The 13,910-nt window shown below is 36.4% G+C and overlaps 1 protein-coding gene across 1 annotated transcript in view; it reads left to right on the top strand.

The window, feature by feature from the left end:
* Window positions 1-13,910, top strand: part of LOC133641118 (protein eva-1 homolog C) — a 432,473-nt gene that overhangs the window by 256,887 nt on the left and 161,676 nt on the right. The window lies entirely within an intron of this gene.

Here is a 13,910-nt window from a genome sequence, read left to right on the forward strand (position 1 = left end):
GTTCGGGACGCTCACCTGCTCCCGGGCACTAACATAACATAACATAACATAACTAACATAAATACAAGTACACTGATCTTTTTGTTATGATCCGCTGCCGGGATCATGTTCAATTTGGTTTTTGGACTCCTTCAGTTCCCGTTTTGGTGCACCCCTGGGTTTGTTTTCTGTTCCCATGGGTGCTTATTGTTTCCACCTGTCTCTGATTGGTGTTCGGGAGGCTCACCTGTTCCCCGAGCACTAATCAGTAGCACTATTTAAGACTGCCTTTTCCAGTCAGTCAGTCTGGCTTCCTAATTTGCTACACGCAACAGTTGATGACTTTTGATTCCTGCTATCGGTATACTAGCTTCCACGCTAGGCTTTGTTTGTTGCTAGCTTCCACGCTAGCCCCTTTGGTTTTTGCCTTCCGTGCTTTGAGCACATTTTTGTTTGTTCCTGTCTGATTTATTTCTTAAATAAATAATTTCCTACCTGCACGCTGTGTCCGAAGTCCGTCTGCATCCTGGGAGAACAAACCCCGCATCACCATGCGACCCGGTCGTCACACTTTTGTTGTCAAAGGAGATGTTCTGTGCATCTGGAAGAGTGATGGCAAGTTGCGTTGAAGTTTATTTGTGTTGGTATAAAACAGATAAATGCTGTGAAATTAGTTTGAAATAATTAGTAAACGTTTATTGTGTTTCATAAAAAAAAGTAGTTGACAGTTTTAAATGTTAAATTTAAAACTAAACTAATGTAATTAATTTAATGAATTTAATTACTTTTTATTAATTTAATTTAATTTTAATTTAAACTAAATTAAAATTTTAATGTTAAAGGCTTTTGTTTCCCAATTGTATTCTGGATAGACTGTATGTTCAGGGAAAGTAAATGTAAATATGCACTTTCAGCCCTTCTGATAAGCTACAGTGTAAGTAAAATTGTGGCAAATTTTGCTGAAAACAAACCAAAAAAGAAAAAATAACATTGCACTTTAAAAAAATTAATAAAGTGATGACCGATGACCAATGTTTACAGTTTTCGGCTCATAAAAATGCGCAAACCAGTCAATCTTTTGCATTTTTTTCCTGCTTATTGGGAATCACACAGAGTTTTGTTTAAACTTTGCAAATAGAGTTAATAAACCTACCGGTAACAAGAACGTTGGTTGAAGTTGTTGCAGATGTTATCTCTGCTCATTGTGTTCATGTACTTTGATATTGAGGTGATTATACGAACAATGTACAAAACCCCAAACCAGTGAAGTTGGCACGTTGTGTAAATGGTAAATAAAAACAGAATACAATGATTTGCAAATCCTTTTAAACTTATATTCAATTGAATAGACTGCAAAGACAAGATATTTAATGTTCCAACTGAGAAACTTTTTTTTTTTTTTTTTAAATAATCATTAACTTAGAATTTAATGGCAGCAACACATTGCAAAAAAGTTGGCACAGGGGCATTTTTACCACTGTGTTACACGGCCTTTCCTTTTAACAACACTCAGTAAACGTTTGGGAACTGAGGAGACCAATTTTTGAAGCTTTTCAGGTGGAATTCTTTCCCATTCTTGTTTGATGTACAGCTTAAGTTGTTCAACAGTCCGGGGTCTCCCCGTTGTGGTATTTTAGGCTTCATAATGCACCACACATTTTCAATGGGAGACAGGTCTGGACTACAGGCAGGCCAGTCTATTACCCGCACTCTTTTACTATGAAGCCATGCTATTGTAACACGTGGCTTGGCATTGTCTTGCTGAAATAAGCAGGGGCGTCCATGATAACGTTGCTTGGATGGCAACATATGTTGCTCCAAAACCTGTATGTACCTTTCAGCATTAATGGCGCCTTCACAGATGTGTAAGTTACCCATGCCTTGGGCACTAATACACCCCCATACCATCACAGATGCTGGCTTTTGAACTTTGCGCCTATAACAATCCGGATGGTTCTTTTCCACTTTTTTCAGGAGGACACGACGTCCACAGCTTCCAAAAACTATTTGAAATGTGGACTCGTCAGACCACAGAACACTTTTCCACTTTGCATCAGTCCATCCTAGATGAGCTCAGGCCCAGCGAAGCCGGCTGCGTTTCTGGGTGTTGTTGATAATTGGCTTTGGCTTTGCATAGTAGAGTTTTAACTTGCACTTGCAGAAGTAGCGACAAACTGTAGTTACTGACAGTGGTTTTCTGAAGTGTTCCTGAGCCCATGTGGTGATATCCTTTACACACTGATGTCCCCTTTTTGATGCAGTACCACCTGAGGGATCGAAGGTCCGTAATATCATCGCTTACGTGCAGTGATTTCTCCAGATTCTCTGAACCTTTTGATGATATTACGGACCGTAGATGGTGAATTCCCTAAATTCCTTGCAATAGCTGGTTGAGAAATGTTGTTCTTAAACTGTTGGACAATTTGCTCATGCATTTGTTCACAAAGTGGTGACCCTCGCCCCGTCCTTGTTTGTGAATGACTGAGCATTTCATGGAAGCTGCTTTTATACCCAATCATGGCACCCACCTGTTCCCAATTAGCCTGTTCACCTGTGGGATGTTCCAAATAAGTGTTTGATGAGCATTCCTCAACTTTTTCAGTCTTTTTTGCCACTTGTGCCAGCTTTTTTGAAACATGTCGCAGGCATCCAGTTCCAAATGAGCTAATATTTACAAAAAATAACCGTTTCTCAGTTTGAACGTTAAATATCTTGTCTTTGCAGTCTATTCAATTGAATATAAGTTGAAAAGGATTTGCAAAACATTGTATTTTGTTTTTATTGACCATTTACACAACGTGCCAACTTCACTAGTCTGGGGTTTTGTAAATTCCACAGTGCTTTGTACGGATAAATAAATCAATATTATCAAGTTCTCAATAGGAGGGTCACGGGGAAAAAAAGTTTGTTTCTTAGAGGGGTCATGACTGAATAGTAATTGAGAAGCAGGGTGTTGAAGTTGAAAGGGTAAAAGGTCATATTGGTTTATTTAGGCATCAATTGTCAGAAAAACATAAATTACATTACATCAGACTTTTCCGTGAGAAAAGTGTCAAAGGATTTCGCTTCTTATTTGACTTATGTGAGACACTCAGAGTTTTAAGAACGGAAAATGTATACATGAGTTTATGTATGTAAGCATACTCTCATTCAGTTATTTGTTTGTGTAAGGCCATGTGGATCAGATGGTAGAGCGGCCATCCGGAAACTTTTTTTGAATACTGAAATGATGTAACTGAATTGTTTTTTGAAGTGAATTAGTTTTCATCTAATTATGCTGCCAATGTCATTGAACAAAAATGTGAGAGCAAAAAGCGTTTTGAACTAACAAATATTTCTGCATTAAATGTTTAAAAATACACTACCGTTCAAAAGTTTGGGGTCACCCAAACAATTTTTGTGGAATAGCCTTCATTTCTAAGAACAAGAATAGGACTGTCGAGTTTCAGATGAAAGTTCTCTTTTTCTGGCCATTTTGAGCGTTTAATTGACCCCACAAATGTGATGCTCCAGAAACTCAATATGCTCAAAGGAAGGTCAGTTTTGTAGCTTCTGTAACGAGCTAAACTGTTTTCAGATGTGTGAACATGATTGCACAAGGGTTTTCTAATCATCAATTAGCCTTCTGAGCCAATGAGCAAACACATTGTACCATTAGAACACTGGAGTGATAGTTGCTGGAAATGGGCCTCTATACACCTATGTAGATATTGCACCAAAAACCAGACATTTGCAGCTAGAATAGTCATTTACCACATTAGCAATGTATAGAGTGTATTTCTTTAAAGTTAAGACTAGTTTAAAGTTATCTTCATTGAAAAGTACAGTGCTTTTCCTTCAAAAATAAGGACATTTCAATGTGACCCCAAACTTTTGAACGGTAGTGTATATTTTTTATAAACTGAAACTTTCAAAACAAACTGAATTTTTAAACATATGCATTTTGCACACAAATTAAAAAAATTCCCAGATTTCACAGAATTCTCTGTTTTTCCGGGACATTTTTCCCATTCAGAATGAATTGGCCATTTTTCAAACTTCCAGCCTTTCCACATTTTTTAACCGATTCAAACAATTCTACCTTAAACATATTTCACTCATCTTGCACATTCAAACTATCATTTTTCCAAGTTCAAAAAAATTCCAGGAATTCCTAGAATTCACGTTTTTTTCAAACCCTTTTTCCACCCTTTTTTTTGTCGACTACCCCTTCCATATTTTTCAACCCACTTCAACCGTTCCCCGTCAAAATATTCCTCATAATCAGAACAAAAAAATAGAGTTGTTTTTTGAACCAGAAAATTACCCGTTTTTTCCGAAATACCAGGAATTCCGTAATACTATTTCTGAATTAAAATGTTACTACTTCAACATTTCTCGACCGTTTTAAAAAGTTCCAACACCAACCATTTCAACTAAATTCAGAAAATGCAAGTTTTTTTTTTACCATTTTCAAAAAAATTCCCTCTTTTCTCGGAATTCCCAAATTTTCTTGAAATTCCCATTGAAAAGAGTGGGACATTTTTCAAAGTTCCACATCTACCAACCTTCAACATATTTCACTCATCTTGCACATTCAAACTATAATTTTTCCAAGTTCAAAAAAATTCCAGGAATTCCCAGAATTCACGTTTTTTTCAAACCCTTTTTCCACCCTTTTTTTTGTCGACTACCCCTTCCACATTTTTCAACCCACTTCAACCATTCCCCGTCAAAATATTCCTCATAATCAGAACAAAAAAAATAAAGTTGTTTTTTGAACCGGAAAATTTCCCGGTTTTCCCGAAATTCCAGGAATTCCGTAATACTATTTCTGAATTAAATATGTTACTGCTTCAACATTTCTTGACCGTTTTGAAAAGCCAAACATTTCAACTCATTCAGAAAATGAAAGGTTTTTTTTACCATTTTCAAAAAAATTCCCTCTTTTCTCGGAATTCCCAAATTTTCATGAAATTCCCATTGAAAAGAATGGGACATTTTTCAAAGTTCCACAACTCCCACATTTTTTAACAGATTCAAACAATTCTACCTTCAACATATTTCACTCATCTTGCACATCCAAACTATAATGTTTCCAAGTTCAAAAAAATTCCATGAATTCCAGGAACTCCAGGAATTCCCAGAATGTGCGTTTTTTTTCAAACCATTTTTCCATCCTTTTTCTGTCGACTACCCTTTCCATAGTTTTCAACCCACTTCAAACGTTCCCCGTCAAAACATTCCTCTTAATCAGGACAAAAAAATAAAGTTGTTTTTTTGAACCGGAAAATTTCCCGGAATTCCGTAATACTATTTCTGAATTAAAAATGTTACTACTTCAACATTTCTCGACCGTTTTGAAAAGTTCCAACACCAACCATTTCAACTCGTTCAGAAAATGAAAGTTTTTTACCATTTTCTAAAAAAATCCCTCTTTTCTCGGAATTCCCAAATTTCCATGAAATTCCCATTGAAAAAAATGGGACATTTTTCAAAGTTCCACAACTCCCACATTTTTTAACCGATTCAAACAATTCTACCTTCAACATATTTCACTCATCTTGCACATTCCAACTATCATTTTTCCAAGTTCAAAAAAATTCCAGGAATTCCTAGAATTCACGTTTTTTTCAAACCTTTTTTCCACCCTTTTTTCTGTCGACTACCCCTTCCACATTTTTCAACCCACTTCAATCGTTCCCCGTCAAAACATTCCTCTTAATCAGGACAAAAAAATAAAGTTGTTTTTTTTAATTAACCGTAAAATTCCACGGTTTTCCCGAAATTCCAGGAATTACGTAATACTATTTCTGAATTAAAAATGTTACTACTTCAACATTTCTCGACCGTTTTGAAAAGTTCCAACACCAACCATTTCAACTCATTCAGAAAATGCAAGTTTTTTTTTTACCATTTTCAAAAAAATTCCCTCTTTTCTCGGAATTCCCAAATGTTCATGAAATTCCCATTGAAAAGAATGGGACATTTTTCAAAGATCCACAACTCCCACATTTTTTGTCCGATTCAAACCGTTCCAACTTCTAAATATTTAACCTGTTCAGGAAGTGTGTGCTCCCTTTCAACAATTATAAAAGAAATTCCCGGATTTCCTAGAATTCCCAGTTTTTAGGGACATTTTCCACATTCAAAATGAATTATCCATTTTTCAAACTTCCACAATTCCCACATCTTTCAACTGATTCAAACCATTCCACATTCAATATATCCTGGAAATTCAAACAACCATTTTTCCACGTTCAACAAATTTCCAGGAATTCCTGTTTTTTTTTTGTAACCTTATTTCCAACCTTTTCTAGTGCAATGACTCCTTTCACATTTTTCAACCCATTTCAACCGTCCCACTGTCAAAACATTCCTCTAAGTCAGGACAAAAAACCATGTTGGTTTAAGAACTTGAAAAACTCCCGGTTTTCCCGAAAATCCTTAATACCGTAATGTTACTACTTCAACATTTCTTGACCGATTAAAACAATTCCAACACCAACCAGTTCAGCTCATTCAGGACATTCATGCTTAGTCGTTTCCTGCTTTTCCCCAAATTCCCAAATCTCCAGGAAGTCCCCATTGAAATTAATTCCATGTTGCACACTTCCTACATTTTCCAACCTATTCAAACCATTCCAACATCAACACATTCCATCACTTTCCTAAGTTCCAAACCAAATTCCATTTTTCCTGGAAATTCAAACTCTAACATTCAAACCATGGAGCATTCAGGAATTGCCTCTTCTAGTTCTTCTTCTTCTTCTCCAGATTTTGGCGCGCTTTACCTTCCACATTTTTCATCCGATTCGAACCGTTCCAACTTCAAACTGTTCAGCCTATTTGGGAATCGCGGGCTTTCCCTTGACAAATTCAAAAAAAATCCCACATTTCCCAGAAATCCCTAGTTTTCCTGGACATTTTTCTCATTCAGAATGAATTGGCCATGTTTCAAACTTTCAACATTTCCAAATTTTTCAACCCAATTCAAACCATTCCACCTTCGACGCATTGCACCATCCTGGAAATTGAAACTACCTTTTTATCCAAGTTAAAAATAATATAGGATTTTCCAGAATTGCTGGTTTTCCATAGCCCCATTTCCACACTTTTTTCTGACGACTACTCCTTCCACATGTTTCGATGCATTTCAACAGTTCCACCGTCAAAACATTCCTCTTAATAAGGACAAAAAAACAAAGTTGTTTTTTGAACTGGAAAATTTCTCGGTTTTCCCGAAATTCTAGGAATTCCGTAATACCATTTCTCAATTCTACTTCAACATTTCCCGACCGATTTGAAAAATCCCAACACCAACAATTTCAACTCATTCAGACCATTCAAGTATTTTAACATTTTCCCACAAATTCCCGTTTTTTTTCCGAAATTCCCAAATTTCCATGAAATTCCCTTTGAAAAGAATGGGACATTTTTCAAAGTTCCACAACTCCCACATTTTTCCTCCGATTCAAACCGCTCCAACTCCAAAATATTCAGCCTGTTCAAAATTGTGTGCTTTCCTTAGACAATTTAGAAACAATTCCCCGATTTCTCAATAATTCCCGGTTTTCAGGGACATTTTCCGCATTCAGAATAAACTTCCACAATTCGCAAATGTTTCAACCTATTCAAACCATTCCACCTTCAACACATTCCACTCATCCAACTAACACTTTCCCAAGTTCCAAACCAAATTCCGTTTTTCCTGGATATTCAAACATTTAAACCATTCCAATATTCTAGCTATTCTTACATTCATACTACATTCTGTCAGCATTTCAGTTCAACTTCAGCATTGGAGCATTCACACACAATTCCTTCAGGAATTGCCTCTTCTAGTTCTTCTTCTTCTCCAGATTTTGGCGCGCTCTACCTTCCACATTTTTCATCCGATTCGAACCGTTCCAACTTCAAACTGTTCAGCCTATTTGGGAATCGCGGGCTTTCCCTTGAAAAATTCAAAAAAATTCCCATATTTCCCGGAATTCCCTAGTTTTCCTGGACATTTTTCCCATTCAGAATGAATTGGCCATGTTTCAAACTTTCACCATTTCCACATTTTTCAACCCAATTCAAACCATCCCACCTTCGACGCATTGCACCATCCTGGAAATTGAAACTACCATTTTTTCCAAGTTAAAAATAATTTAGGATTTTCGAGAATTGCTTGTTTTCCAAAGCCCCATTTCCACCCTTTTTTCTGACGACTACTCCTTCCACATGTTTCAATGCATTTCAACAGTTCCACCGTCAAAACATTCCTCTTAATTAGGACAAAAAAACAAAGTTGTTTTTTGAACTGGAAAATCTCTCGATTTTCCCGAAATTCTAGGAATTCCGTAATACCATTTCTCAATTCTACTTCAACATTTCTCGACCAATTTGAAAAATCCCAACACCAACCATTTCAACTCATTCCGACCGTTCAAGTCTTTTAAAATTTTCCCACAAATTCCCGTTTTTTTTTTTCAGAAATTCCCAAATTTCCATGAAATTCCCTTTGAAAAGAATGGGACATTTTTCAAAGTTCCACAACTCCCACATTTTTCCTCCGATTCAAACCGCTCAAACTCCAAAATATTCAGCCTGTTCAAAATTGTGTGCTCTCCTTCAACAATTTAGAAAAAAATCCCTGATTTCCCAATAATTCCCGGTTTTCAGGGACATTTTCCCTATTCAGAATGAACTTCCACAATTCGCACATTTTACAACCTATTCAAACCATTCCACCTTCAACACATTCCACTCATCCAACTAACTATCTAGTTTAGGTTAAGACTGATGTTTTATTGTTTTTAAACTTAGAATTAACAGCAATTAACTTTTTAAAACTGTGTATAATATAACATTATTTTTTTTTGTCCTTTGTAAAATACTTTTTTTTACATTTCCCTTGACTTCTTCAAAAGTATAGCCAAAAGCTAATGCTGGTTTATATTGACTATGAAACATCTAAGGGCCATAGGTTGCTTTGTTTTTTCCGCTCACTTGAGTCTTTTAAAGTGGAAGAATAGGAAGTAGTAAAACGCCCTCATCATTCATGATGACTGGAAATGGCCTCAGATTCTGAGGTATCTGTCTGGACAGTTTTCCAGTTCCGTGCTGGTTTCCCGCAGTCTTTGACCTCGCTGTGTACCGGTCAGGAATTCCAGAATGTTGGTTCCTGCTGGGGAGTGTCCGCTTGCCCCCTCCCGGACCATAGCAACGTTGATTAAAGGGAAACATTCTAGGCCAACGCTGACTGTGCAAGGCATCATTAATTGTATGCTGTAATAGAACATGCTCATACATTACAGTATATTCCTATGAGATTGCTGGCCCTAATGTTGGCAGTGGACCTGACCAATAGATTGCTGTCGTTCACGTCCTGACTAGAACATTTACCCTCTGACCTGAACTACCATTCATTATGGTCTGTGGACACATACGTGTGGAAACGAGCTGCGCTCTCACCTTCTTTCTGAACTCTCGCGCTATGTGGCCTCACAAGTGAGGGCCCAGTGTCCACTTTCAAAGACTCATCTCTTTTGTGTGGTTTTTAAGAATGAGATGGGCTCTTTTTTAATGGTTTGATGGACCATACACACTAAAAAATGTTGGGTTAAAAAATTTACCCAATTTTAACCAAACTGCTGGTTCAAAAAAGGACGAGCCCCTTATTTGAGTTATTTTAACTCAACATTCTGGGTTAATTTCTCAACCCAACTTTTGCGTTTAATTATTTAACCCAAAAGTTGAGTTATGCTAACTCAATGTTGGTTGATTTATAATCCAACAAAAGTAATTTTTCATTTAAAAAAAAGCCTTTTACCCAAAAATGCGTTACTCTTTGAAAAACAACCCAAAAATGGTTCGTTTTGAAAACCCAGAAATTGAGTTAAAATTATACCTATACAACCCAAAAAATTGATTGCTCTTCATAAAAATAACTCAAAAATTTAACCCAAGACTCACAACTCATAAATTGAGTTATCAAAATAACCCAATTGATGGTTCAAAAAAGGACGAGCCCCTTATTTGAGTTATTTTAAGTCAACATTCTGGGTTAATTTCTCAACCCAAATAGAATTATTTAACCCAAAAGTTGAATTTTGCTAACTCAATGTTGGTTGATTCATAACTCAACTACTGGGTTTAATTTATTAACACAAAAGCTGAGTTATTCTCACTTCAAAGTTGGGTTATTCCCAACCCATACAACTCATAAATTGAGTTATCAAAATAACCCAATTTTAACACAACTGCTGGCTCAAAAAAGGACAAACCCCTTATTTGAGTTATTTTTACTCTACAATCTGGGTTAATTTCTCAACCCAACTTTTGCGTTGAATTAATTAACCCAAAAGTTGAATTTTGCTAACTCAATGTTGGTTGATTTATAACCCAACTACTGGGTTTAATTTATTAACACAAAAGCTGAGTTATGCTCACTTCAAAGTTGGGTTATTCCCAACCCAACTATTGGGTTACGCAAGTTGGTTAAAAATTATAAATTTTATTGCTGTTTTGTCCTACTCCTTCCCAACTACTGATAAAAAAAAATGTATTCCATTTAAAGGCCTACTGAAATGATTTTTTTTAATTTAAACGGGGATAGCAGATCTATTCTATGTGTCATACTTGATCATTTCGCGATATTGCCATATTTTTGCTGAAAGGATTTAGTATAGAACAACGACGATAAAGATCGCAACTTTTGGTATCTGATAAAAAAAAAGGCTTGCCCCTACCGGAAGTAGCGTGACGTAGTCAATTGAACATATACGCAAAGTTCCCTATTGTTTACAATGATGGCCGCATGAAGTGAGAGAGATTCGGACCGAGAAAGCGACAATTTCCCCATTAATTTGAGCGAGGATGAAAGATTTGTGGATGAGGAAAGTGCAAGTGAAGGACTAGTGGGGAGTTGAAGCTATTCAGATAGGGAAGATGCTGTGAGAGCCGGGGGTGACCTGATATTCAGCTGGGAATGACTACAACAGTAAATAAACACAAGACATATATATACTCTATTAGCCACAACACAACCAGGCTTATATTTAATATGCCACAAATTAATCCTGCATAAAAACACCTCAGTGTTTGTTATGCTAGCTCCTAGCTCCTATGCTAGCTCCTAGCTCCATATAAGCCGCCAATCCAATTCAAACACCTGCACAACACACACAATCACTCAGCCCAAAAGACCGTTCACCTAACCCAAGGTTCATAAAGCTTATATATTTAAACAAAGTAACGTACGTGGCGCGCAAGTACTGGCAAGCGATCAAATGTTTGGAAGCGCAGCTGTTACTCACGGTACCTGGTATTCAGCTGGGAATGACTAAAACAGTAAATAAACACAAGACATATATATACTCTATTAGCCACAACACAACCAGGCTTATATTTAATATGCCACAAATTAATCCTGCATAAAAACACCTACGTGTTTGTTATGCTAGCTCCTAGCTCCTCTGCTAGCTCCTAGCTCCATAGAACACGCCAATACAATTCAAACACCTGATCAACACACACAATCACTCAGCCCAAAAGACCGTTCACCTAACCCAAGGTTCATAAAGCTTATATATTTAAACAAAGTTACGTACGTGACGCGCACGTACGGTCAAGCGATCAAATGTTTGGAAGCCAAAGCTGCATACTCACGGTAGCACGTCTGCGTCTTTGTCATCCAAATCAAAGTAATCCTGGTAAGAGTCTGTGTTGTCCCAGTTCTCTACAGGCGTCTGTGTATCGAAGTCAAAAGTCCTCCTGGTTAGAGTCTCTGTTATCCGAGTTCTTCCATCTTGACTGCATCTTTCGGGAATGTAAACAATGAAACACCGGCTGTGTTGTGTTGCTGCTGACTTCCCTCGCAAAATACTCCGCTTTGCACCGAGAACTTTCTTCTTTGCTTGCTCAGCTTCTTTCTCCATAATGCAATGAACATAATTGCAACAGATTCACCAACACAGATGTCCAGAATACACCCAGAATGAGATGAAAACAGCTATTTCGTATTGGCTTCAATGTGGAAGCCATACCCGTGTTCCCCGGGCTACGTCACGCGCATACGTCATCCTCAGAGGCGTTTCGAACCGGAAGTTTAGCGGCAAATTTAAAATGTCACTTTATAAGTTAACCCGGCCGTATTGGCATGTGTTGCAATGTTAAGATTTCATCATTGATATATAAACTATCAGACTGCGTGGTCGGTAGTAGTGGGTTTCAGTAGGCCTTTAAATATACTCAATAGCAAGATATGAGTGATTTTTTATTTATATACAAGAATTGCCTTGTATGGTCGTAGTAGTCCTATACAGCATGTTCAAATATGTTCATGTACATAAGATGTGTGATTGTAAATAATGTTCATGAGATTAATCCGTAATAAAATTCCCTTCAAGAAAAAAGTTACTTTTTAATTTAAAAAAAAAGCCTTTCACCCAAAAATGCGTTACTCATTGGAAAAACAACCCAAAAATGGTTTATAATTTTGAAAACCCAGAAATTTAGTTAAAATAATACCCTTAGAGGGGAGCAGTGAGCAGCAGCGCTGGCCGCGCCCGGGAATCATTTTTGGTGATTTAACCCCCAATTCCAACCCTTGATGCTGAGTGCCAGGCAGGGAGGTAATGGGTCCCATTTTTATAGTCAATCATTGGTACTTTAACTTTAACTTTAACTTATAACACAAAAAATGTATTGCTCTTCATAAAAATAACTCCAAAATTTAACCCAACACTCGCAACTCATAAATTGAGTTATCAAAATAACCCAATTTTAACCGAATTACTGGTTCAAAAAAGGACAAACCCCGTATTTGAGTTATTTTAACTCAACATCCTGGGTTCATTTTTTCAACCCAACTTTTGGGTTGAATTATTCAACCCAAAAGTTGAGTTATGCTAACTCAATGTTGGTTGATTTATAACCCGACTATTGGGTTTAATTTTTTAACACAAAAGCGGAGTTATGCTCACTACATCCATCCAGCCATCCAGTTTTTACTCTTCAATAAAAATAAACTTTTACCCAAAAATGCGTTACTCTTTGAAAAACAATCCAAAAATGGTTCATAATTTTGAAAACCCAGAAATTGAGTTAAAATATTACCCTTATAACCCAAAAAATGGGCTGCTCTTCATAAAAATAACTCCAAAATGTAACCCAACACTCGCAACTCATAAATTGAGTTATCAAAATAACCCAATTTGAACCAAACTGCTGGTTCAAAAAAGGACAAACCCCGTATTTGAGTTATTTTAACTCAACATTCTGGGTTCATTTTTTTAACCCAACTTTTGTGTTGAATTATTTAACCCAAAAGTTGAGTTATGCTAACTCAATGTTGGTTGATTCATAACCCAACTATTGGGTTTAGTTTATTTAACACAAAAGCTGAGTTATGCTCACTACAATGTTGGGTTATTCCCAACCCAACTATTGGGTTGCGCAATTTAACACTCCTTGACCCAATAGTTGGTTAAAAAGTATAACTTTTACTGCCGGTTTGTCCTACTCCTTCCCAACTACCGATCAAAATAATTTTTATTCCATTAAAATATACTCAAAAGCAAGATATGAGTGATTTTTTTATTTTTTTTACAAGAATTGCCTTGTATGGTCATAGTAGTCCTATACAGCATGCTCAAATATGTTCATGTACCAAATAATGTTCATGAGATTAATCCATAATAAAATTCCTTTCAAGAAAAAAGTCACTCTTTAATAAAAAAAAAAACCTTTACCCAAAAATGTGTTACTCTTTGAAAAACAACTAAAAAAGTGTTCATTTTGAAAACCCAGATATTTAGTTAAAATAATACCCTTACAACCCAAAAAAATGGGTCGCTCTTCATAAAAATAACTCCAAAATTTAACCCAACACTCGCAACTCATAAATTGGGTTATTTTGATAACGCAATTTAATGTTAATGAGATTAATCCATAATATAATTCCT

Source organism: Entelurus aequoreus, linkage group LG23 (assembly GCF_033978785.1).
Source record: "Entelurus aequoreus isolate RoL-2023_Sb linkage group LG23, RoL_Eaeq_v1.1, whole genome shotgun sequence".
Lineage (NCBI taxonomy): Eukaryota > Metazoa > Chordata > Actinopteri > Syngnathiformes > Syngnathidae > Entelurus > Entelurus aequoreus.